The sequence below is a fragment of the Pogoniulus pusillus genome, chromosome 3 (assembly GCF_015220805.1).
Source record: "Pogoniulus pusillus isolate bPogPus1 chromosome 3, bPogPus1.pri, whole genome shotgun sequence".
Lineage (NCBI taxonomy): Eukaryota > Metazoa > Chordata > Aves > Piciformes > Lybiidae > Pogoniulus > Pogoniulus pusillus.
Window position 1 is genome coordinate 36,937,991 of NC_087266.1, and position 27,533 is coordinate 36,965,523.

Below are 27,533 nucleotides of genomic sequence, written 5' to 3' on the forward strand. Positions count from 1 at the left end.
CTCCTGAATTTAAGAGGTGTATTCCATATATATTATTTTCTTTCATTATTGTAGGACATCTAAGACCAGTATATATGATTTATGCACTATGTTGAATGTAGAATGCATTACAATCATTCCATTGGGCTGCAGAAATTATTTCCATAAGATTTTGCCAGCTGCTAGAAAGGCTTATGAGCTGTAGGCTTCTTTGTGGTCTTCGTATTGCTCATGAGTAAATAGATGGGATAAAGAAAGTTGCAAATCTAAGGACTGACATTATGAATTTGATTCTGCTTTTCCTGAAGACAAAATAGTAATTTAAATCTATCAAGTCAGAATATAAAATTAAGGACACCTTTAATGTTAGTGCATGCTGACTAATATATTTGATTGCCTATGTCAGAAAGCTACATATATTTTTATTGTCCTTGTAATGTAAACCATTCTAAGTGTAAGGTTACAGATGAAAATTTCAACTAATTATTAAAATTTAATCCAAATTTAATTTATTCATATCTTCTACAGAGAGGCAAAGAAGAATAAAGAAACTGAAAAAAGTTTAAAGAGTTTTTTGGGGGTTATTTTGGTTAGGAAAATATTTTCTCCTAATTTGAGGTGATTCTGTGTGTATGAAAAGTTCATTTCTATTGTTGAATTTGGGATAAATGCAATGCAAAGATTGTTCATAGTAATATATTCAATGTTTTATAGCAGGTGAGCAGTAATCACACTCCCACCTGTGCTGTTTTTCTTTTCCTTGTCCATATTGAATTTGTCTTGAAAATAGTTCCATTCCTTTTGAAAGTATTGTCCTGGAGCCCAGGATACCCCAAAATTCCTCTCCCACCATGGTTTGAATGGGAAAGGACATATGCAAAAAAACCTGTTCCCCCCACTGTCCTGCAAGCTTGAAGCAGGGGGAGAAAAGAGTCTTTCTGGCATGAGGGGTGACCCGTGCAGATGCCCATGCTGAAATCAGGCTGGTGATTGGCTGTGTGCTTCGTGCCTAGGAAATGGTAAATCAACTCTTTGTCTAGGAAAGGTATACATATTGGGGTACTTTCCACCTTTTTTTTTTTTTTTTTATTTAGGTAGGTGTTTTCAATTTTGGAGTTGCATTTTTTGGTAGAACCTTTGGTTATCTTAAGACAGATCATAATCTAGCTTTTCACTTTCCCCCTAGGCAGGTTACCCTGATTAAGGAAGAAAATTAAGTTGATTTTACACAAATGAAGCACAGACCTATTTTACTCAAAGAAGGGCCAAAATATGCACAACCTTACCACAAGAAGGAAATGTTGATTAGTTAACTATTATAAACTGATACCATGAATATTACTTTCAGTATTTATGCTGTATTGCTTCTTATTCTATGAAATTTTATCTACTGTCATCCATCATCATCATCCAAGAAGTATTTATCAGAACAATAATTAAAGGTATTTGATCTTCTTGATTGTAAACTTTCATTGTTTAAACATCAAATCCCAGTGGCAAGATGGATAAAAGTATGGCTGAAATCAGATGCACAGAAAATAACCCTTAAGAATTCTTCAGATATTTTTACTTTTTGTTATTTTTACTTTTTTTCCCTTAAAACTATTTCTGTTAGTTTGCTATCACTGTCTCATATCATCTATAGATAGATAATTTCTATTCTAATTAATTTACATTTCATGTTCACCCATTTCCATTTTCACATTATCCTGGGGTCTTTAGCAGGCTGATTGGGCAATTTCAGCCAACTCCAAAACATAAAATACTACAATGAACAGGTAAATCTACTAATATGTTTTCTTGCAGTAATTTTTTCATGGAAATTATTTATCACCAGGGGAAATAAAAAGGAAAAGAAAACAGCAGCAAAAAGTTTTTCACCTGTGTCTACATTTTTATTTAATTTTATGTTGCCCTCTTGCTTTTTCTTTATCATAAGCTACAGAAAGACATAATCTTCAATGAAATAGTTGGAATGAATTAGTAATACCATGAGAAAGTTCTTCACTGAGAGAGTCATTGGACACTGGAATGGGCTGCCCGGGGAGGTGGTGGAGTCGCCATCCCTGGAGCTGTTCAAGGCAAGATTGGACGTGGCACTTGGTGCCATGGTCTAGCCTTGAGCTCTGTGGTAAAGGGTTGGACTTGATGATCTGTGAGGTCTCTTCCAACCCTGATGACACTGTGATACTGTGTGTGACTCAGAAGACTACTGTTGTGGGGCACTCAATTCCCCCCTCCTCCCTGCCCCGGTCGCTGGCGATTTGAATGGGGGAAGAAGGCAGCACAAAACTGTTTCCTCCTGCCTTGCAGGCTTGAATGGCAAAGAGGAAAATGCTCCCTTTTCACACGTGTACTTACTCATGGGAAAGCTCACACTGGAACTGGCTGGTGATTGGCTGGATTCTTAGTGTCCAGTATATAAGGTAAGTGGACACATTGTCTAAGAAAATTATAGAGTGAGGAGAAAAGTGAACAGTTCCCACTTTTGTACAATTCCCACTTTCATTCAGTTCCCACTTTCACACCGTTCTGTGCAGTTCCACTCTAGTCCCACTCTTGCAGAGCTCATGACACTTAGTCCTGTGCTGGGGATTGAGCAGAATTGAGCAGAACTGAACAGTCTGAGAGATAAGGAGAATAGGCGGGGTTAGGCTAAGGTCACTCTGAGAAGCACAGATGCAGGGAGGTGGCCTTGGGGAGACTAGCAGAGAAGTTAGCTGCTATTTGTAGCTGAGCTGTGCAAGGGGGCCTTGAAGGAAGGCAGGCTGGTTAGCTCTGGGAACACACAAAATGCTTCTGTAACAGAGCCCATCAAGACTACATACGTATGTACCAAATTCACTATAGAAGTATCACTCTTAGCTTCAATAAATGGATTGACCTTCTATGTATCATATTGGTGTAAGCTCATGTCTTTCCAGTCTCCCGCATGGCCTTTCAGCAACCCAGCAGTCCTGGAAGGCTAATAGGCCTATTAGATGTCCTGGCTTGCCCTGCCCTTCTGCTGATGGGGGAAACAAGGGCAGGAGGAAAACAGAGGCTTGGGCCATTATGTCCCCTCCCAAAATGATAAATAGGTACCCACAGGTGTTTAGGGCTGGTGTCTTGCCCAAATAAAGGTAAGCAAGCCCTGGTTTCACCTAATATGGTCAGTTTTGTAAACGCCATTTTCATTGGTGAATTTCTGTGGCCAAAAGAGCCATTATATTCAGGCAAATAATATAAATTGAGCTGAGCTGCAAGGAGTTGTGCTGCTTCTGTCTTGCTGCCTCACAGAGCTGCCTCTGCCTCACTGCTCTTGGACAACATGTTCTGCTCTGCCTCATGCTTCAGACCAGGTTAGCCCTGATATTTCGGGCTTAAACTACCTGGAAACTTAAAGGCTTCAAGTTTCCTAGGAGAGGGATTTAAGTGCCTCACTACATGGCAAGAAGTGCCACGACATCGTGCTCTCTGCACATGTGCAAGAGATCCTGCCTGCACCTCTGCAAACCTCTGTGCCAAGAGGAACCAGGATCATGTCAGAGAACATCTGCCTCTTTCTTGGCACCTTGGAAAGATATAGAAACCTCTGAGCAGCCAAGCAGTTCCAACACTGCAAAAAAGGAGCCAGGGACTATCTTGAAATTTCTACTCCACCACAGTGAGTAGAACAGACTTTCCCTAGGGCTCCAGGCTACCCATTTGTAAGTGAGGCAAAGCCATTTTCTGGCTAAACTTTTCCAATTTTCTGATTCTCCTAAATGAATGAATTGCCCATAAGCATCCTTGTGAAGATTTTCCCAACTAAATTAGAACCCAAATACAACTAATTTGTATATCTTCTTGGGCGGGTATTCCTGGAAATAAAATTAACTACATATTTTAGAATTCCTGCATCATTAATTGCCACAACTAAATCATGCTCCTCCACAAGTCTGCAGGCTGGGGAACAAGTGGCTGGAGAGCAGCCAGGAAAAAAAGGACCTGGGGGTACTGGTGGATAGCAGGCTGAACATGAGGCAGAAGTGTGCCCAGGTGACCAAGAGAGCCAATGGCATCCTGGCCTGTATCGGGAACATTGTGGCCAGTAGGACAAGGGAGGTTATTCTGCCCCTGTACTCAACACTGGTCAGGCCACACCTTGAGTGCTGTGTCCATTTCTGGGCTCCTCAATTCAATAGAGATGTTGAGGTACCGGAACAGGTCCAGAAAAAGGCGACAAAGGTGTTGAGAGGCCTGGAGCACAGCTCTGTGATGAGTGGCTGAGGGAGCTGGGGGTGTTTAGCTTGGAGAAGAGGAGGCTGAGAGGTGACCTCATTGCTGTCTACAACTACCTGAAGAGAGGCTGTAGCCAGGTGGGAGCTGGACTCCTCTGCCAGGCAACCAGCAACAGAATAAGGGGACACAGTCTCAAGTTATGCTGGGGAAGGTCTAGGCTGGATGTTAGGAGGAAGTTCTTGTCAGTGAGAGTGCTTAGCATTGGAATGGGCTGCCCAAGGAAGTGGTGGAGTTGCTGTTCCTGGAAGTGTTCAAGACAAGACTGGCTGAGGCACTTAGTGCCATGGTCTAGTTGATTGGAGAGGGCTGGGTGCTAGGTTGGATTGGCTGATCTTGGAGGTCTCTTCCAACCTTGTTGATTCTAAGATTCTATAAGTTCTGCAGGTCCTTAGGTCCATTTGAGAGAGAGAGTTGCCAGCAGCATTCAAACCTGGCTTCTCTTGGACCACACCGTATCCTAACTTCCTGCTCTCTACCCTGAGATGGTCAATATGCCATCAGTATGGCTTTTCCCTGTGCTGCTAAGGCAGTGCCGCTCCACAATCATTGCATCCTTGTGAAGATTTCCTGACCAAATTAGAACCTGTAAATAAACCTTAGCTAGTCCTGTATATAGTTTAGAGGTGGGACACTTTTTGGGAAAATAAAAATAATACTGTTTTTGTAATTCCTGCCTAGGCCAATTAATCCCCAACCAAATCAACTACATAGCTCATCTCTCACTTCTAAGTCATGGACTTGAATGCAGCAGAGAGTGATAGAGACTGAAGGTCACCATCTGGCAGCTACTCTAGAAGTAAAGTACATGTCACTAGCAGAAGCCAAATCCCAGTGGACAAGCATCTATAAGACAAAAAATGCCAGAACAGCTGACATTAATTGGCAGTCTCTGATAACAGAATGACTGATATGAAGATTCAGTTGCCTTCTCATTACTAGGTGCAGTCACTATGGGCTAAGTTGAGATATAGGAGTTAATGTCTGAGGGAAACTGATGGCGGATGTATCTGCTTGTAGTCATAGCGAAGTAATATCAATTTTTGTGATTGTCACAAGTTAGTATGCTTTTAAATATCTTTTTTTTTCTAAAGGAATCATGAATGCATCTTTTTAAAAGAACTTAAAATCCTGCTATTCTCTGCAACAGATAAATATTGGTGTATATTCTATAATCACACTACTTCTGTGCTCAGGTAAATGTAGGGATATATTTGAATGGAAATCTCTATAATTCAGTGCATTACATTTTGCTCAAGGAAGGCTTCAAAACACATTTCTGAAGAGTTTTTTTTTTAAGTGTATTTGCAGCTTTGTCCTTGAAAAGTTGATTGGCCTTGAACTTTTTTGCTATCTGTCACTTTATTAACTGGTTCTATATTTTGACTGTCGTCTTCATTTCTCTGTTATAGATTTTTCTTCATTCTGCTTCCATCATTTATTTTTAAGCCTAGATGACTTGTTTTCTTCCTCAATATGTAGATCCTTAGCAGTTTGATAAACATGCTGTAATTAATAACAGTGAGAAAAACATCTGACAGCCTATGAAGGAATTCCCATTGACAGTAATACTTAAAGATATCTTTTGGCGTGCCAGAAAAACATACTTGAATATATTTTGAATTTTGGAGCACACTTCCAAAAGAAATTAGTAAGTCATCTGACATTTTTTGTGTCCAAAAGTCATTGTGAGATTCCTTGAAGTTACATATCAAGGTATTATGAACATGTGTGTGGAATAGTTTTTTTTTATTTCACATTTTGTCTAAAGGCTATTCATCAGCTTCATATAAGCATGTTTTAGATTATGCAGTGTTTTGCCCTATGATTTTGACCAGTGCCTGAAGTAAGCTACCTTTTTGTTCTGTCTTTCCTCTTATCAAATATCCAGGTGTAATTTTGCCTTTGAAAAAATACTGCCTTCATTAAAGATAGCATAAAATATGTTTACTAGTTTATTATGATGAATAAGCTCAACGATAGATTTATGACTTTAGAGTTTGTTCACTGCCTACATTAACCAGCTTTCCTAGTTTATACTTGTCATCCTCTCATTGGAGATTTTCAAAGCTAAAAAATGCTTCTTTTTTTTTTCTCCAGGAAATTCTTTCCACTGTTCTATCAGAGCCTTTTGATTTCTTAAGTGTGAGCATCTTCTGTTTCTTGGTAACTTCTAATCAAACTGAGCATATAGAATGATCCTGAGACCAATATCTCCTCTGGCATTTCATGTCCCATTTATTTAACACTGGATGAAAATATGTTTTCCTAGATGGATGGTTTGTTTTTCATTTCCTCTCACTCAACATTTATCATCAGTACAAATTTTTCTTAGAACCTGGATAAATGTTAATTAAAAGCAGATAACCTCTGACACACAGCTTGACCAGAATAACTTCCATTTGCATGTGAACAGCTTAATTCCCAAGGAGTATGTTACATGTCTTTGCTCATAGAGTCAGGCAGAATATAACTCCCAGGTGATATGAACCATAAATCTATTCCTATTTATGAATTATTATCTTATTACTTAAAATTCTAATATATTCCATCTAATTTATACAAATTGTTATGGTTAATGTGTAGTCTTCCAAGACATGCACCTAGAAACTATAGATCTAGATGTGAGATTCTATTCTACCACAAGTTTCTTTCATGATTGTAAAGTCACTTATAACACTCCTTTTAAGCATATTTTTCCCCTAACATCCAGTGGTATCCTCCAGATGAAACAGAGTACCCAAGTATCCTTAAAAGTCACTTTGTTTTCTCTAATTGTTCTAAGTAGTAGGAATAAATAGTGAGATTTTATGTGAAAGACAAAATGCTACTCAGGATATGTGTCAGGATTTGATATTAGTATTGACTACAACCAGTGTAACAACACTAATGGAAATAATACACCTGGAGTACTGTGTCCAGTTCTGGACACCTCAATTTAAGGAAGATGGTGAGGTACTTGAATGTGTCCAGAGAAGGGTAACAAGGCTGGTGAAGGGACTGAAGCACAAGCCCTATGAGCAGCAGCTGAGGAAGCTGGGGTTTTTCAGCCTGGAGAAGAGAAGGCTCAGGGGAGACCTTATTGCTGTCTACAGCTACCTGAAAAGACATAGCCAGTCAGGGGTTGGTCTCTTCTCCCAGGCACCCAGGGACAGAACAAGAGGACACAGTCTCAAACTACACCAAGGCAGGTTTAGGCTGGACATTAGAAAGAAATTCTTCATGCAAAGAGTGATTGCCCATTGGAATGGGCTGCCCAGGGAGGTGGTGGAGTCACCATCCCCGGGCAGGGCACTTAGTGCCATGATTTAGTTAATTAGAAGTGTTAGGTGATAGATTGGACTTGTCTATCTTAGAAGTCTCTCCTAACCTGATTAATTTTGTCATTCTGTGATTCTGTGAATAATGGATGACAGAGTTCGGTGTGTCTAAAAGCAGAAATATTTTTCAAAAGGATCAGCTAACAATCAGCTATTGCCAAGTTATGCCAAATGCTTGCAGTAGAATTCCTAAGTCCATGTAAAGATATATTTATTTAATATTATTTTTAAGAGAATTAAATTCAGACTAATTTTGTTATGATTTAGGAGAACTTCAAATTAATTTGAAACCAGCTATTGACTTCATGAAGTTTTAACATACAAGTTGGTCAGCTGCCAGCTTTACATAGATTCTTCTATTTAATTTAATTTAATTCCAACAAAAAATATTAAATATTGTTAAAATATTGAAATGTATTAAAATGTTAGCATGGAATATTCTCCTGAAACTTTCTGAAAACATGGTGCTTTCAACCATGGATAGCTCCTAGAAGCAATATGCACTCTTCTGCAATCAGTCATTGTATTACTGGAATATACAGAAATATATATACTAATAGTAAAAGAGAAGGTAAATCACTCTTCAACTTTGACTTTAATAAAAATATAATTTAAAAAATATTTATAGGGCTTTGTAAAGGGCTAAACCTCCTGAGGGAGTGGTCTTGACCCTGACCCCAAGTTCTCCTGACTCATCCCCCAGGGGTGGATCTGACCCTTACTCCAGTGTAGTGGTTAGCTCACTCCCAATTCCTGTCTAGCCCCCTATAAAAAACAGAGGAACTTTCTATTTCTTTTTCTCTTGCCCTGCCTCCCTGCCTGACACCACTACCCTCATTTTCCTGATGCTCTTTGTTTTACCACATGGCCATCAGCACACAAGACGGACAAACCTATTGCCATCAATCTGGTTCTATATATATTTATATACATATGATCTTGTTTTTCCTTTCCTATACCTTTCTGTAACTCCCTACCTCAAATACCTTTCATTTATTGTTAAAGTTTAATTTTTTAACTTCCAAATTAAAGTAAAGCTATTTATTTGAGTGTGCTTTACCTTTTCCTCTCTGCATTCTAATTCCTTTGAAATCAGGGGAAGAGAGAAGAAGGCATCCTATAAATTGTTATTGGTTCTATTACCTATATTTGAGTCTCTGGGAAATTTAAACTAGATCTGAGACAGGCTTTAAATTCTTAACTGGAATAAATATATCCATAGATGATCTCGGTGTAAGATAATTACTTCCTCATTCTCAAATTATAACTTAGAACAAAAAATCTATGAAAAGTGTCTCCATTATATTTCTGCATTTCCATGATTGAAAAACTTAATAAACCTTTTAAAATTTAAAATGTCAACTTCTTAGAATATTTGAGGAAGGCATGTGTTTGTGTGTCCGAAATTGTGCGTGTTACATTTATTAAATTGGAAATGTTAACATACTAACTAAATACTGAAATATAAAGCTGCTACTATTTTTACTATTACTTAAAATCCCAATAAAAAAGAAGAAATGGGGAAATATGACAAAAATCCAGACACAAAACTGTTAACTACCATCAGCTGGTGTCACTGGCAATGATGAAAGGAGTCTATGGAACTTAAGTCAATGATATTACTCATTATCACTACAGCAGTTAAGAAAAAGGTGGCAAGGTATGACTGCCCTGTCTAATTTAAATTTTCATCTTTTGATTCTTCTTTAATTTTCCCTTAATGTAGTGAAGTCTGGCATACTCAGAATATTTACATTATTCTGCAAACAGTCGATAGAAGACATTAAAGTAATAATCCAAGCTGAAAGGAATATATCTAGAATAAGACCATCCAGAATACGTTATTGCTGTGCTGTATAGATGTTAAAAGGATCAAGTTATTATGGTGGTTGTTGTGGTAGGCCTGACAGGCCCAAAATAGGCTTACAACATATCCTGGTTTGTCCAGGCATGTTTTTCTGCTCCTTGAGAGAAGCAGCCACCAAAAAAGAAAGCAAAAGAACCTAGAGCCACTAAGTCTAAGGACTCTGCCTTTCCTAGACTTGTCTTGGTCCTGTGGTAAAGAAGGTACACACACTTGTGCCTGCCTTGTGCAAGGCCTGTACTTTTCCCAAATTTGGGTAAACCAAGCCTATGGCTTTGCCTAATATGGTAAGGTTTGGCTAACTGCCATTCCAAATGACTATTCTGTGTCTAAAGGCCCATTAATCTCAGTTTACACTGATACATATGCAGGTGTGCTCTGCCATGCTCTGCTGTGCTATTCGTGCCTGCTGTTGCCTGCTGCAATCGCACACTGCCTTATTGTTTGCCTGGAAATTCCACTGTCATGAGTTTACCAGGAACAGACTCTGGATGCTTCCATGCGATTGGCCTGAGTGGCCAGTGTGGTGTCGTGCTGAGGCTGCACATTGCAATATTGTGCGGAGGAGCCAGGAGACAAGGTCAGAGATAGTCTGTCTCCTTTCCCCAGAAGCCTGGGAAGAATCAGGTCTCAGCAGCCGACAAGACAGAGTTTCCTGAAAGCATTTGGGCACTATCTGGGTCTGTGGCTAGCCCCATGAGTAAGATAGTAATTATGTGAGTAAATACTTACAAGCCTCCATTGCCTTCATCCATAAGCAGAAAGAGCTCCTGGATGAGGCACTCGGTGCCATGGTCTAGTTGACTGGCTAGGGCTGGGGGATAGGTTGGACTGGATGATCTTGGAGGTCTCTTCCAACCTGGTTGATTCTATGATTCTATGATTCTAAGTCCACCTAGAGGGCAAGCAGTATATTGACCGCAAGCAGCATTTGACCACAGGAATCTTCTCTTCCAGTTCAATTAATGTTTATATTTTTTGCTGGTTAGATATTACCCATAGAATTATATCCATAGATACTATTTTGCTGCTAGATATTATCCATATAATGTTTCCATGACTGTATAAGAACCTGAATAATATTAAAATTAGTGGTCGGGGGTGGTGAGAGTTCTGAATATCAAAATTAATAAACAATATTAATTTTGAGAAAAAAAAACACATTTCCCCTTGAGTTGTCTCTCAAGTACTGGCATACATATAATGCCTAATTTGTTTTGGTTTTGTGAGAATGTGTGTTTTGGGTTTTTTGTTTGTTTGGGGTTGGGAGTTATGATTGTTTTAGTTCTGTTGTGATTTTTTATCAAACTAATTTTAAGTAAACTTAATATGAAATAACAACAGCTGTATTGCATTAGTCTAATGGCCTGCTTAGATCATTATTCTGTCTCCTATAGTATTAAAAACGGATGCTAAACAAGATGTTTAAAAGCATTTGACTTGATAAGATACATTTAAACTTCTAAATTTGTTTAGGTCATAGTGGTAGCTATGGAAAATCCTTACTGCTGATATATAGGATGTTAATAGCTTACAGAAATGAAGCTGCTGTTGATAGAGAACCTTTGAAAACTAGAAACTAAGATGATTATGCAGCTTTATGCAATATACATACCCTGATGTAGTCCATCATGTGTTAGCCACGTGCATGTAGAAGCCAGTGAGGATTAACACACAGGTGCTAACACTGTGAAAGAGTGTACACCTAGACAGGGAGATCCAAATTGTCCTATTGTACAATCATCACTCAGTTCATGATGGACTGGATGATCTTGGAAGTCTCTTCCAACTTGGCTGATTCTATGATTTGTTCTGTTTGGTCAATTAGTGAGCAAGTGCCTTAATTACTGAAGTGAAATTTCAAATAGCTTACAGGTTGTTGTATTCTGCTGTACTTGCAAGGTAAAACATAGCACATTGGGGAAGGGGAAATCTATTGTGCTTACTTCTGTCCTTTGCAGTCATTCTGATCCCATGAAACAACAGTTTGTGTAATTTTTCTCATCCTCTTAATGGCCTATTTTTGCAGACTTCTGTTGCACTTTTAGAGTATCAATTTGAGAAAGCCAAGAAGACTCAGATACCTCTCATAAGGAAGATGAAACATACTTTGTCCAATTTCATCACCTTTCTTAAACTTTTCAAGTTCTTCTGTATCTTTTCTGAGATGTAGTTCTTAATTAGAACTAAATTTAGACAAGTCATGTAAATCCATGCAACGAAATAATGATCTTATTTTGGGATTCTGATAATTCCTAAGACTCAGCTCACTTTTTTGCTCTCTAATTAGCAGTGAGCTGACTTTTTACAGCCCAATAATCTTGCTTCTATCTGATAATGCTCAGCTCAGAGACCAGTATGAAAAGAGAACACTGTATTTTCTATGTACCTTATTTCATATTTATGTGCACAACTTTTCATGTCTCATTTTAGCAATTTTCTCTTATTGAGTACTTTAAAGAGTGTTTGAAAACAGATGTGATGCAATCCAGAGGGACCTGGCCGGGCTGGAGAGATGGGCCCAGGCCAACCTCATGGAATTCAACAAGGCCAAGTATAAGGTCCTGCACCTGGGTTGGCACAATCTCAAGCACAAATGCAGGCTGAGTGGTGAATAGCTGGAGATCAGCCCTGAGGAAAAGAACTTGGGGGTCTTGGTTGATGAAAAGCTCAACACGAGCCAGCAGTGTATGTGCACAGTCCAGAAAGCAACTGTGTGCTGGGCTGTATCAAGAGTAGCATGGCCAGCAGGGCAAGGGAGATGATTCTCTCCCTTTGCTCTGCTCTCATCAGACCCCACCTGGAGTACTGTGTACAATTCTGGAACCCCCAACACAGGAAGGACATCAAGGGATGAGATTTAACAAGGCCAAGTGCAGGGTTCTGCACTTTGGCCACAATAACCCCAAGCAGTGCTACAGGCTGGGGACTGAGTGGCTGGAGAGCAGCCAGGAGGAAAGGGACCTGGGGGTACTGATAGATAGTAAGCTGAAGATGAGCCAGCAGTGTGCCCAGGTGGCCAAGAGAGCCAATGGCATCCTGGCCTGCATCAGGAACAGTGTGGCCAGTAGGACAAGGGAGGTTATTCTTCCCCTGTACTCAGCACTGGTCAGGCCACACCTTGAGTACTGTGTCCAGTTCTGGGCCCCTCAATTCAAGAAAGATGTTGAGGTGCTGGAACATGTCCAGAGAAGGGCAACGAAGCTGGTGAGGGGCCTGGAACACAAATCCTATGAGGAGAGGTTGAGGGAACTGGGCCTGTTTAGCCTGGAGAAGAGGAGGCTCAGGGGTGATCTTATTACTGTCTACAACTACCTGAAGGGGCATTGTAGCCAGGTGGGGGTTGGACTCTTCTCCCAGGTAACCAGCAATAAAACAAGGGGACACAGTCTCAAGTTGTGCCAGGGTAGGTATAGGCGGGATGTTAGGAAGAAGTTCTTCACAGAGAGAGTGATTTCCCATTGGAATGGGCTGCCCAGGGAGGTGGTGGAGGCACCGTCCCTGGGGGTCTTCAAGAAAAGACTGGATGAAGCACTCAGTGCCATGGTCTAGTTGACTGGCTAGGGCTGGGTGATAGGTTGGACTGGCTGATCTTGGAGGTCTCTTCCAACCTGGTTGATTCTATGATTCTATGATTCTAAACTGTTGGAGCAAGTCTAAAGGAAGGCCACAAAGATGATCAGAGAGCTGGAGCACCTCCCTGATGCAGACAGGCTACAAGAGTTGGGGCTCTTCAGCATGGAGAAGAGAAGGCTTTGAGGAGACCTTGTGGTAGCCTTCCAGTATCTGAAAAGGGCCTACAGGAAGGCTGGGGAGGGACTATTTACAAGGTCTTGTCATGACAGGATGAGGAGTAATGGGTTTCAACTGAAAGAGGGAAGATTTAAACTAGATGTTAGGGAAAAGTTCTTTACAGTGAGGGTGGTGAGACACTGGCACAGGTTGCCCCTTCCAACCTAAACCATTCTATACACAATGTTTAGACATACAAGCAGCTTTTTTTCCCAAGGAAATACTTCTGTCCTTTTGGAGTGCATTTAAAATTTATGGGTTCAATTAATTGAAGAACATATTTAATTAGGTTTCTTCTGGACAGTAAACAAACTAATTTTATCAGAGTACTTCAGTCACTATTGTTCCCTTTCATCAGATAGTTTATTTTGTTTAGGTCTTTAGGTCTGCAAAAGGTTAACCCTTCTGGGGGAGTGGTCTTGACCCTGACCCCAATCCTCCTGACTCCTCCCCCAGGGATGGGTGTGAGCCTTACTTCAGATGTGGTACTTAGCCCACTCCCACTTCCTGTCAAGCCCCCTATAAAAACAGAGGAACTTCCTGATGTCTTCTCTCTCCCTGCCTCCCTGCCTCCCTGCCTGACAGCACCACCCTCCTGTTCCTGCTGCTCTTTGTCTTACCACGCAGCCATGAATCCATGAGGCGGAGAAACCCATTGCCATCAATCTGGTTGTATATGTATTTTGTATCTTGTTTTCCCTTCCCTATACCTTTCTGTAACTCCCCTACCTCAAATACCTGTTATTTATTGTTAAAGTTTTCTCTTTTAACTTCCAAATCGAAGTGAAGCTATTTATTTGGGTGTGTTTCACCTTTTCCTCTCTACACTTAATTCTTTTTCTTTGAAAAAAGGAGAGAAGAGGGGAAGGCATCCTATTGTTGGTTCTATTACCTATATTTGAGTCTCTGGGAAATTTATACTAGAACCCAGACAAGGCCTCTTTTTTAGGGATTTTTAAAGTTTCACTCCTAAAAAAATATAAAACTTTATTTGAATAGAGGGAGAGTCCACAGGGCAGATCCCCATGGTATCTCTCAAATTGCTGGATGGCACAACTTAATATTTGTCCTAAATTCCTGGAAGCAAATTTACCCATTGGCTGAGGTACTCAGAATTTACAGTCTTTCTGATCAGCCTGCTGCATGTCCCCATTTACATGTACTCCTCATTTAGATGTATGCACATATGCATGCCCTGCTGCTTCATACATCGTATGTTCATTTAAATTAGGTTTTTCACTTCTCTGAGTGAAGAAGTTAATACGCAGTAGCCTATTAAACCTGTGCTCTGTCCTAGAAAATCAGACTTTCAGGCTGTTTAGTGTCTGCTATCTTTGGTGATTTAGAGGAAGACTCCAGGCAAGGCACTTATCAGAGCACTTTGTGATTTACATATAACGCAGATAAAGGTGGACTGTTTCTTTGTTATCCCAACTCTCTCTAGCTAACTCTTCATTTGTAAAGACACTGCCAACTTTAATCTTATCAGAAGAAGCCTATTTTTCCTTCAAAGGGATATACCAGAGGACACTCATCTCTCTGTTATATCAGAACACAGGAAAATATATAAATTGTAGTGACTCTAAATGGAGAAAATTCAAAGGACAGAACTGTATAGATTGGAATAGACCTTTAAGATCATCAAGTTAAATCATTAACCTAACACTCAATAAGTCCTTGCCTAAACAGTGTCCCTAAGCACTATGCCTATGTTACTGTTAAATATCTCCAGGGATGGGGATTTCATCACTGTGCTGGGCAACCTGTTCCACTGCCTGATAGCCCTTTCTGTAAATAAATCCTTCTCATTATCCATTCTAAACTTCCCTTGGTGCAGCTTGAGGCCACTTCCTCTTGTCCTGTCACCTGTTTCTTGGTTGAACTGACCAAAACCAGTACTAAGCCCTCGGGGACATCAGTTGTGAACATCTTCCAACTAGCTTTAATGTCATTTACTACAGTATCACAGTATCATCAGGGTTGGAAGAGACCTCACAGATCATCAAGTCCAACCCTTTACCACAGAGCTCAAGGCTAGACCGTGGCACCAAGTGCCACATCCAACCTTGCCTTGAACAGCCCCAGGGACAGCGACTCCACCACCTCCCCAGGCAGCCCATTCCAGTATCCAATGACTCTCTCAGTGAAGAACTTTCTCCTCACCTCCAGCCTAAATTTCCCCTGGCATAGCTTGAGGCTGTGTCCTCTTGTTCTGGTGCTGGCCACCTGAGAGAAGAGAGCAACCTCCTCCTGGCCACAACCACCCCTCAGGTAGTTGTAGACAGCAATAAGGTCACCCCTGAGCCTCCTTTTCTCCAGGCTAAACAATGTCCATCCATTTTTTAACCAAGCAAATTCTAGGTCCATTTAGATCATGAGCAACCAGTTTCTCCAGAACAATGTTGTGGAAAATGGTGCCTAAGGACCTGCCCTGTGCTGCCTGTATGTGATCTTCTGGTTGTCCTGCATCTACTGTGTGATGGTACTCAGGATGATCTCTTCCATCACCTTCCCTGGGACTGAAGTCAACCTGACAGGCCTGTAGATTCCCAGATCTTCCTCCCAAGACTTCCTGTAGATGGGTGTCACACTGGCTAGCCTCCAGTCTGTTAGGACCTCTACCAAAACTGCTGATAAATGAAAAAAAAAAAAAAAAAAGCTCATTTGAAAAGCCCACAGTAGTAGTGATAATGGTCTGATTACTTAGATGAATTCAGAGAGCTTCACTAAGATCCATCTAACCAATTGCAGTTCAAGAATCTCTGAATCCTATAGCAGAGAATTGTCTGGATTTCAGAAGCAGACAATGAAGGACAAATTCTGTAGTGAGATAAGCATACTCGGAAACTAAATCAACAATGTCTTTATATACCTGTGTCTGAGTAGAAATTTTAATATGTTCAACTAAGCCATACTCTTGTATAAATCATAGAATCAACAGGTTTGGAAGAAACCTCCAAGATCATCCTGTCCGACCTATCACCCAGCCCTATCCAGTCAACTAGACCATGGCACTAAGTGCCTCAGCCAGGCTTTTCTTGAACACCATGAAGCTGGCATTCTAGAAAATCTTCCAGTGGCTGCAATGCATTACACACACGTGTAAGGACTTCAAAATGTGGGTTGTTGTGAGTGTAAAGCAGATAACTCACAGTCATAGATTGAGGAATAGTAATACTTCAGAAACAAAACATATTGCATTAGAAATAAGCAAATTCCTAAAGGTTTATCCTTTAGAGAAGCAGTCACTTCAATGAAAATGGATCATAGAATGATTTAGGTTGGAAGGGACCTCAAAGAATATCTGTTTCCAACCCTCTGCCATAGGCAGGGACACTTCCCACTAGAACAGGAATTTGTACAGATGTTAACAGGTGTTGACTTTCTGGTAAGAGTTTCAAAGGATGAAGTCATACAAAAGCTTAATTCTGTTAATTTGCTAAACTGAAGAATGGCAAAATATATCTTCAATGACATCTGAATCATTGCAGAGCTTAAGTTACTCAAAGCCAATTAAAAAGATAAAATTCTATGTATAATACCAGCTATAGTCACCATATATGCATTGAAAGTATCACATAGAATCTGAGAAACATCACTGACTATATTTAAGATTAATCTAAAATCAAAAATTGGGCAGTCTCTTTTCTATTTTTGTATTCTCAGAAGCAATAATGAAGAATTAATAAAAAAAAGAAATGCTTTGCATTTTGTAAAATAATGTTAAGAAAGGTGCAAACTTGCTTGAGTGGGTGTAGAAGAAGGCATGGAGATTGTCATGGAGCTGGAGCACCTTCCCTGTGAGGAAAGGCTTATAGAATCAAAGTTGAGCCTGGAGAAGTCTCTGGGGAGATCCTATAGCCTTCTTCCATTACTCATAGAGAGCCTATAAGAAAGATAAGGATGGATATTTTACAAAGGCATATAATGATACGGCCAAAGGATAATGACTTTAAACTGAAAGAGGGTAGATTTAGATTACATATAAGAAGGAATTTCTTCACTGAGAGGGTGGTGGGACACTAGCGCAGACTGCCCAGAGAGATTGTGGATGTCCTCTCCCTGGAAGTATTCAAGGTCAGGTTGCATAGAGCCTTTGAACAATCTGTTCAAAGGACCTTGTCTCCTGGCTTCTTCTGGACGATCTGTATATATGTCCAGGAATTCTAGGCAGGACCTTCAGGTGCAGAAGGCAGATGTGGTGCAGTCTCAGCACGATGTCACGCTGGCCACGCAGGCCAATCGTGTGCAGACATCCAGGGTCTGCTTCTGGTAAATTGCGGCAGTGAAGTTTACCAAGCAAGCAAAAAGGCATTGTGCAATAGCAGCAGGGCTGGGCACAGCAGAGAGAGCATGGCAAAGAGCAGGGAAGCAAAAGCAGGTTGTTCACCTGTTTATCTCCTTTTATCAATGTGGGCCGAGATTAATTGTCCTTTGGACACAGAATAACCAATCAGGAGGGCAGTTAGCCAAATGGTAACGTATTAGGCAAAGCCATAGGCTTGCTTTTCCCTAATTTGGGCAAAACACAGGCTTTGCACTAGGCAGGCACAAGCTAAGTGTGTGTACCTTACACCACAGGACCCTGGGCAGGCCAGACTCTATGGCTCCAGGTTTTGTTTCCATTTCCCATGCTTGTGCCTCTGGTGGAGCAGGAAAACATGCCTAGGCAAGGCAGGACATGGACAAGCCTATTTTGGGCCTATGAGGCCTACCACAACAGATCTTTAAGATCTGTTCCAATTAAAACCCTTCTATAGTTTTATGAAGTAACTTCTTATTTCAACATTTAGATTTCTTATTCACAACTATGACAGTTTAGAGGATGCATTTAGACTTTTCTAACAAACTGTTGAATCATATACTTAAGACTTTTTGGAAGAAGTGACTGGCCAACAGAGACTTCTAGAATCCAATTAGTGCAGGAGCAATAATCACAAGTGACATCTCAAATATAAACCAGATGTATTAATTGGACTAGCTTGGGAGCTCTATGTAAATAAAAATAGACTATTTAATATGTGCTACCACAAGGAAGAAAAAACACACACAGACAAAACAAGCCAACAACCTCCCCCTCCAAAAAAACTCCGACAAGATGAAAACAAACAAACAACAAACCCAAAGCAAACAAACAAAAAAACCCAACAGAGATCATGTATATTTTCAGCAATTAATTAATTATCTTAAAGAGTAAAAGTCTATGAAATGGAAATCACAGGAACAAGAGATCCAAAACCTGTATATTGTATGCTAACTAGCTACTAGTTGACTTGCCTTTTCTTTGCAACTATCTTCCAATAATATACCTATATTAAGACTTCAGTGTGAAGTGAAAGATTAAAAGCATTTTTATTGAATTCACAAAAGTAATGCAAAACAAAAAAAAAAAACAGAGAGTGAAGCTGGTGTAAAATGATGATGATACTATTTCCAAGTCATTATTTTAATCACTGGACATTAAGCAAAATTATATAGTTGCATAGGAATTCACTTACCACAAACTATTGTAAATATGTAGATTTGTAAACTTTAAAGTATGTACCTGTTACCTATGGCCTGTTTTAGAGGAAAGTTATTTTCTGTCAAAGACTGTCTATAGAAAAAAGAAGACCTCTTATATCTAGTTCTTGTTTCTAACATGCAAGAAGTATCTGTTAACAGATGCATTTGATGAGAAATGAAAATTAATTGTAAGAATAAAGTCTTTTTCACTTAGTGATGAAATACATTTCTAAGTGCAGTTACATGTACAAAAATTAGAAAGGAGTCAAACTTGTTCTAATGTAAACACCAATATTTGTTTACTTAAGGTATCATCAACTGAAACTGCACAATCTCTCAGAATCACAGAATTATTCAGGCTAGAATAGAACTCTGAGGTCATCAAGACCAGCCTATGACCTAACACCACCACACTGATTAGGTCATGTCACTGAGTGCCACATCCAATCTTTCCTTAAACACCTCCCTGATCAGTCCATTCCAGTGTCTAATTACCCTTTCCCTGAGGAAGCGCTTCCTTACATCCAACCTAAACCTCTCCTGGTGCAGGTTCAGGCCATGCCCTCTCATCTGATCACAAGCTGCCAGGGAAAAGAGCTTGAACCCCAGCTTACTACAATTTCCCTTCATGTAGTTACAGACTGTGACAAAGCCATCCCCCCTGTGCCCAGACTAAACAACCCCAGCTCTCTTAGCCTCTCCTTATGAGACTTACCCTCCAGTCCCTTCACCAGTCTTGCCAGTCTCCTCTGGACCAACTTCAGCATCTCATTATCTTTCTTGAAGTGAGAGGCCCAGAACTGCACACAGTACTTGAGGCCTCACCAATGTCATATACGGGGGCAGAATTGCATCCCTAGCCCTGCTGGCCACACTGTTCCTGATACAAGCCAAAATACCATTGACCTTATGTGCCAGCTGGGCTCACTACTGGTCTACGTTCATCAGGTTGTCAACCAGCACTCCCAGGTCCCTCTCTGTCAGGCCAGTCTCTCCAATGATTCATTCCCCTAGTCTGTAGGGCTGCATGGGGTTATTGTGGCCAAAATGTAGGACACTGCACTTGGTCTTATTAAACGTCATACCACTGGTCCAATGTGATAGAGTTAAAAACAGATATTTGGTTCCACTGTATTTTTCTTATGCTTCCTCCTGCCTCAGTGTGAAAGTAACACCCACATGAAAAGAAAGACATTCATATGAATAAGTATGGTCAGTTATTTTAGCTGTGGCTGTCTCACATATAAAATAGGGAATCAGATCTTTTGACAGCAGGTGTGATTTTTGAAGGTGATTTGCTCTTTTAAGCTGAAAGGCAATTTCTGGTTTAAACTGACCTATTGATAAGATCTAAAATGGAAAAGTATAATTCATTAGACTGTTTAGTCTAGGTGACTACCAGATCAGCAGCATTTCCTAGAAAATATTTTTGAACTGAAAACTTATAATGAGATTGTGATACTGATGATTCACACCTTTTTTTCACTGTTGACCCTTGTGACTTTATCTCTGGAAAAAAAAAACGTTCCTGGGCTAATATGACTTTGAGGTATGCACGTGAAACTCAGAAATAGTCTTCATACACACTTCATGCTTAAGCTGTGTTGTGAAGGGGTTTGTCTGGGTTTTGGGGGAATGAAATACTAGGCTGAATTCAAAAGGGTTTAAATAATTTAATTTTATATACACAGGGAATCCTCCCTTCCCCAAACTATACACAGCTACCCCACACAAGTTCTTTGTATGCGGTTGTGAAATTATATTACGGAATGTCTGTTTACAGCAAAATCAGAAATTTAGCAGAGGTTTGAAAAGATTTTGATAGAGAGTTTGTGGCATGAAAGTGCCACAAGTAAAATTACTGAGAGTCTAATGCTGCCCGAGTTGAGATTGCTCAGTTACTTACTGGCTGGATTCCCAATGTCGGTGATCCCAAATATTTGTAGCAAAAGCCACGTGGTTAACCCTCGTGGGTTTGAATAGTTCAGTTCAAGGATTATTAGGGCATGCTGTCTGAAGGCTCCATGGGCACAATCAAGCTGGTAATGGCGAGCTGGAGCAGCGGCTGGCCAGGAGCACCTTAGTTGAATTTTCACTGGGCTGGTGCGAAGCGCCGTGGGTCAGAATCATGCAGTGGAGGTGGTCCCAAAAGCGGCAAAGCAGCTGGAAGCAGTGGGTGGAGGAGGGTGGCAGGAACACTGAATTGTCCCTTTTATGAGATCTGACCCCGAGATTGATGGTCCTTGGCCACAATTCTGTCCAATAAGGGTCTGGCAGCAGGCCAAAACATACCAAATAAGGTGAAATCCATGGGTCCAGTACCCCCAAATATGGAGAGGGGTCAGGTGGATCCCCACCCTAGGCGCGTGAGCTTACACAATGTGTTTGCTTCAACCTTGCAAACAGGCAGGCCAGACTTGAAGGCACCAGTCTTATTGTGCTCCTTTGTCCCCCTTAACTTGTTTTCCCCAAGTTTGGGCAGGGTAACACCTTTCGGGGGGATAACATGTCTGGGCATGAATAGATTTGTAAACACGGCCATTTGGGGCCATGTGCAACCCTCCATCACAAGCTGTCAATAAATTTAAAGGAAGACAGAAATGTTAGCACCATACAGAGGCTTCTTGCTCTTCTGCATGCTCAGTTCTTCTGAAACCTCAGGATTCAAATGGCAGGCCAGGCTAACTTCTGAGAGGTATTTTCAACAACATTACCATTTTCACAGGGAACCATGTTAAGACATTCTGACATTATTTTAAGCTGTACAGTCAAATCATGTTGATCATTTATTTATCTTCAGGCACTGTACAATATTTGCCACCAAGGACATTAGCACAACTGTAGTTTATCGCATCTCTCAGTATGATTCCTCTGCTGTTCTCAGCTTCCACGGATTGCAGCAATGTACTTGCTCACAGGATGAAGCAGATATGACAAGACCATGTGTTCTTTAATCTCACTCACTATAAAGTGGGTTTTAGCTTTAAAAAAAATCTTGTCAGTTCCTGAAGTCTTTTAAAAATATAGAATGACAAGATACAAGATTTCTCTGAAATAACTCTGACTGGGATTTATGTTGGTAAACCAAATGCATTATAACCTGAGGTCAAATACAGAAAGAAGTTTTATTATGGGGAACTTACAGGACACAGAACATATCTCACAGGATATTAATTTTCCTACCCTATTTACACAATATAAAAATTAATTACAATGGATCTTCATAGAATCACAAAAAAAAGTTGAGATTGGAAGGGACCTCTGGATGTCAACTGATGTAACTCTTCTGTTTGAACAAAGTCACCTACAGCCAGCTGGCCAGGACCGAATCCAGGCAGCTTTTCAATATATCCAAGGACAGTACAAAACCTTCCTGGTCCACCTGTGCCCGTAATAAGTTACACTTACAATGGAAAATTATTTCCTGATATCAATATATGTGGAGAGATTTTTGCTAACAGAACATGAAATGATAAACATGAGCAACCCATGCTGGGAAGTGTCCTTGAGACCATCTTGGGACTTAAGATACCAGGCTCTGGGTGGCACCCCCTACATGCAGCTGCAGGGGGTGGAGTGCCAGCTGCATGTGGGCCAGGTTAGCTGGCCCAGGCGCTGGCCCCATAGATTGTTATTGTATATTACCCTATCTGTACCATGCCAGTAACCCTGGACCAACCGTGAGCTATCCACATGTACCAAACTTAGGCTAAGTTAGTTGTGCACAGCTCTTCCAAGAAAGCTTATAACTCACTGTAACATGGAAATAAAACGGAGATTGACCGTCTAACCATATTGGTGAACCAACAGTCATTTTATCCCAGGTGCAGTGCGAGTAAAGATGGAATCTCCTGTGTTTCAGTTTGTGTGCATCATCTCTGATTCTGTCACTGGGCACTGATGTGTACAGACTGACAGGGTCCTATTTGTACCAACTGTTCAGGTACTTATAAACCAGATCTCTCTCAGTCTCCTCTCCTGTAGAATGAATAACCCTGCATCTCTCTGTGGTGGTTTGGCCCAGGTTCCCTTAAGAAAGCCATAGAGCTTTTCAGGAGGATGAGAGAGGTCGAGGAGGTGGACCCCAGAAATCATTTTTGTTGTCCAATCCCATAATCCTGCTATCACTTTGTGCTAGTTTGAGGCTAATTTTTACCAAGAGAAATTAAGTCTGTATCTGTGAGAAGAAAGAAAAAAACAACAGTAACCTATATCACTCAGTTTTTCTGCTGACAAATGCAACTAGGCAAAATATAGGTAAGATGGGCACTTCTCACACACTTCTTAGCTCTCACTTTATGCTAGTTTGAGCCTAGCTAGAATGTCTAGGTGAGAAGAACTAGATTATAGACTGTGGAAGGAAAACAAGGCTGATGTCTACCTCTCTCATTGGCTTGCTGGGATATATAAAAATGGGAATCAAAATACAGATAAACCACTTCTGCTGGGGAACTGGCTGAGCTGCATCTCTAACCTCACCCTGCATTTCTTTAATCCACTTTGCTTCCTAACCCCCTGGCCGAAGCTCCATTCTTCCTTGGGACTGGGGTAAGGTTGAGAAGGGTAGGGGGAAGATGAAGGGCTGGTGAGAGGCCTTGAGCACAGCCCTATGTGGAGAGGCTGAGGGAGCTGGGATTGTTTAGCCTGGAGAAGAGGAGGCTCAGGGGTGACCTTATTGCTGTCTACAACTACCTGAGGGGTGGTTGTGGCCAGAAGGAGGTTGCTCTCTTCTCTCAGGTGGCCAGCACCAGAATGAGAGGACACAGCCTCAGGCTGCGCCAGGGGAGATTTAGGCTCGAGGTGAGGAGAAAGTTCTTCACTGAGAGAGTCATTGGACACTGGAATGGGCTGCCCGGGGAGGTGGTGCAGTCACCATCCCTGGAGCTGTTCAAGGCAGGATTGGACGTGGCACTTGGTGCCATGGTCTAGCCTTGAGCTCTGTGGTAAAGGGTTGGACTTGATGATCTGTGAGGTCTTTTCCAACCCTGATGATACTGTGATACTGTGAAATAAAAGAATTCCTACCTGTTTTCTTGCAGATTTTTGGGTGAACTATACAAATACATAAGTCTCAGCCACAAAGCCCACTTGACTTAGACCCCATTCTTTGCCCTCTTATTCCTTACTTAAAGTGTTGCAGTTCTATACTGATTCAGTTACATTGCCACTGTACTTGCCTGTGGACTGCAAAGTAAATCAGAGGACAGAAAATATTAATATAAGTATTGTCAGAGGGGAAAGAGAAAATATTTACTTTTAGTGTAGATTATATTGGTTAATATGATGAACAATTATATTAGTGTTAATAATAATTTTAATAATGCAGAGACAGATACAATTTAGCTACCCAATATCCCTATGCTATCATGAACTGAAATTGGAGATCAACTAAGTTCTGGTTATTACAGGTTTTCAAATGCCACATCAATATTATTAAGGCTTTGTAGTTGTATGCACTTCTAATATTAATGTTTTACTCTGACATAGCATCTGAAAATCAAATACAGTCAAATTGCTCGGAAATTGTGACTGTCTTGAGAATTCTGTCAATAAATGTTGACCTTAGACAGAACTGCGAGGTCTGTCAGTTTCATGACCACATCTCAAGATTCAAAATGATAAATGTTTAGTACAGAATCACAGTATTACTGAAATTTAGAGGTTGTAAGAGACCTCCAGAGATCATCAAGTCCAACCCCTGGATCTACTAAAAATTTCTCTAGTAGAATATTTATATTTAGTACACATGTTATCACTAAAATATGTCAGTAAGGCTTCTATTGACAGGATGAGAAGTAGTGACTTCTAAGCAGAATAAGACAGATTTAGACATTAGGATTTAAATGTTAGGAACAAATTCTTCACCGTAAGGGTGGTGAGGGTGGAAGGGGTTGTCCAGAGAAGCTGTGGAAGCTCCAAATCCGGAAGTATTCCTATCTGGGTTGAATGGGACCTTGAGCAACCTGGTCTATAGGAGGTGTAATCCCATAGCAGGGAGATTGGAGCTCAATGATCTTTAACGTCTCTTCCAACTCAAACTGTTCTGTGATTCTATGAAAAAATTAATCCTTTGACTTGTTCTTGCTGTCACAGTATATCCAGTCCACTGAGAAACTGAAATATAGATATCATTTCATGATATACATCCAAATTGTACATAAATCAATAACGAGCGTCACATACTACTGAACATTCCAATTTATGGCAATGTGAACAGCAGCTACATTTGCTGAGAGTGGTACTTGCAAAGCAAACCTGTGAATTTCTTTCCTATTTAAAATGAAATTTGCATATTTGTTGATAACATTTTTGTTCAATCTCAAATTATAAACGTATAATTTATAATGTATCATGACTTTTGGAAATAGTATTTAGTGACTAGGAGATCAATTATTTAATTTTCTGTATATACAAATACTTCATGTGATACTGCATTATTTCTAAGCATCAAATCATAGTATCATAGAATCAGTCAGGGCTGGGAGGGACCACATGGATCATGTAGTTTCAACCCCCCTGCCATGGGCAGGGACACCCTACCCTACATTAGGCTGCCCACAGCCTCATCCAGCCTGGCCTTAAACACCTCCAGCAATGGGGCCTCAACCACCTCCCTGGGCAACCCATTCCAGGCTCACACCACTCTCATGATGAACAACCTCCTCCTCACATCCAGTCTGAATCTCCCCATTTCCAGCATTGCTCCATTCCCCCCACTCCCGTCACTACCTGACATTCTAAAAAGTCCCTCTCCAGCTTCCCTGCAGGCCACCCTCAGATACTGAAAAGCCGCAAGAAAGTCACCTGGGAGCCTTCTCTTCTCCAGACTGAATAGCCCCAACTCTTTCAGTCTGTCTTCATAAGAGAGGTGCTCCAGCCCTCTGATCATCCTTGTGGCCCTTCTCTGGACATGCTCCAGCATGTCTACATCCCTCTTATAATAGGAGCTCCATTGGAATGGGCTGCCCAGGAAGGTGGTGGAGGCACTGTCCCTGGAGGTCTTCAAGCAAAGACTGGATGAGGCACTTAGTGCCATGGTCTAGTTGACTGGATAGGGCTGGGTGATAGGTTGGACTGGATGATCTTGGGGGTCTCTTCCAACCTTGTTGATTCTATGATTCTATGATTCTAACTGGATGAAGTGCTCCAGAACTGGATGAAGTACTCCAGGTGGGGTCTCACCAGAGTGGAGGGGGAGAATCACCTGCCTTGACCTGCTGGCCACACTTCTCCTGTTGCAGCCCAAGGAAGAATGTAAAGGAATAGTGTTATGATTTATGCAAGATTAATTATTGATATTGATATTCAGACAAAAAATATTAATAACTTTGAAAATCGTTCATTCACAAGAAAACTTATTTACAAGGTTCCAACACACAGTTGGGTGTTTATATACAGGGAAAACAGGAAATTTAGAACAATTAAGGAGGCTAGCAAAAATATAAACAATGTAAAGAGTTGGAAAGAGAAACTTGTGGTCTATATGCCTCTTGCCCTCTAGGAGGACCCAAGAAGATCCTTTGTGCTAAGGCAGAAGGTACAATACAGAATTTAGTTACAGAATGAAATCAGCACTTTAATTACAAAGAGGCTTTTTGGAATATTTACTCACAAGCTATTATGTCCAGATTTCTGGAGCTGCATTATAGTATGATACAGTTCCCAAAGCATGTGGAGAGGTTGCTGTCAGTGGTTGGTAGCCGTTAGAGTTTCGCCCACACTCTAGTAGAGATGCTGGGGGTTTATCACAGTCTCCAACCTGGTCTTGACTTCTTCCAGGACAGAAAGTGTATAGGCAGACACGATGTCTTGCCGGTGGCTAATTCTTGCCACTGTGTGAGGCACTTAATGCCTTCTCCTTGTAAACTTGAGTCTTGACAAAGCTTCCAGATGAGCAAGCTCACACATCAAAGCTTGTAACACAGCAAAGCTGGACTGGAGCATGAGGAGGAGAGCAGAGCGAGGCAGAAACACACCGTCAGAGCAGAGCAACAGCATACAGAGCATGAGGAAAAGCAGAGAGAGCATGTTGTTTACAACTTAGCTCTGTTTATTATTTGCCCGAGTGTAATGGCTCCTTTGGCCACAGAGATTCACCAATCAGAATGGCACTTTGCCAAAAGCGACCATATCAGGTGAAGCCAGGAGCTTGCTTTCCCTTATTTGGGAAAGCACAGGCCATACATAAACAAATGTATGCACCTCATTTACCACTGCAAAACAGAACAGGTCTGGGCAAATCTTGGACCCTCAGACTGTGTGTCTCCAAGCCTTTTTTGTTCTCTCCTGTGCTCTGCTCCTCCCCCCAGCACAGAGAATGGGACCATGGGATCATGCCTGAGCAAGCCAGGACATGTATTGAGCCTATACTGGCCTTCTACAACAAATAGAAATTCACACTCCACCAGTTTTAGTAGAGTTAGGAAGAAACTACTGACATACATTTGACCTTTTGGATAAGTTTATTTTCAGCAATCTGCTGCAGTTATCCAGATGAGCACTTTGATTAAGTTGGATTGTGTTCTGTCCTTGTGTAACAGAGCTTTACAAAAATGTGAACAGTGCAGGTCTTTCTCTTTCTTATCATGGTAATGAAAGCTCCTTCTCTCACTGGAGTTGCATGGAATGGGTTCTGGAGAACTGAAAGAACGCAAAAGATGAAAACAGCCACTGAAAACAATTTTGCACATTGTGGTGTGACATTGTGGCATTTCCAAAAGCATGACTAACACTGTTGAAAACTGAACAGTGTTCTTAATATAGATATTCCTCGGAGAAATCTTTTATCTTGAACATAATCATATCAGTAATCT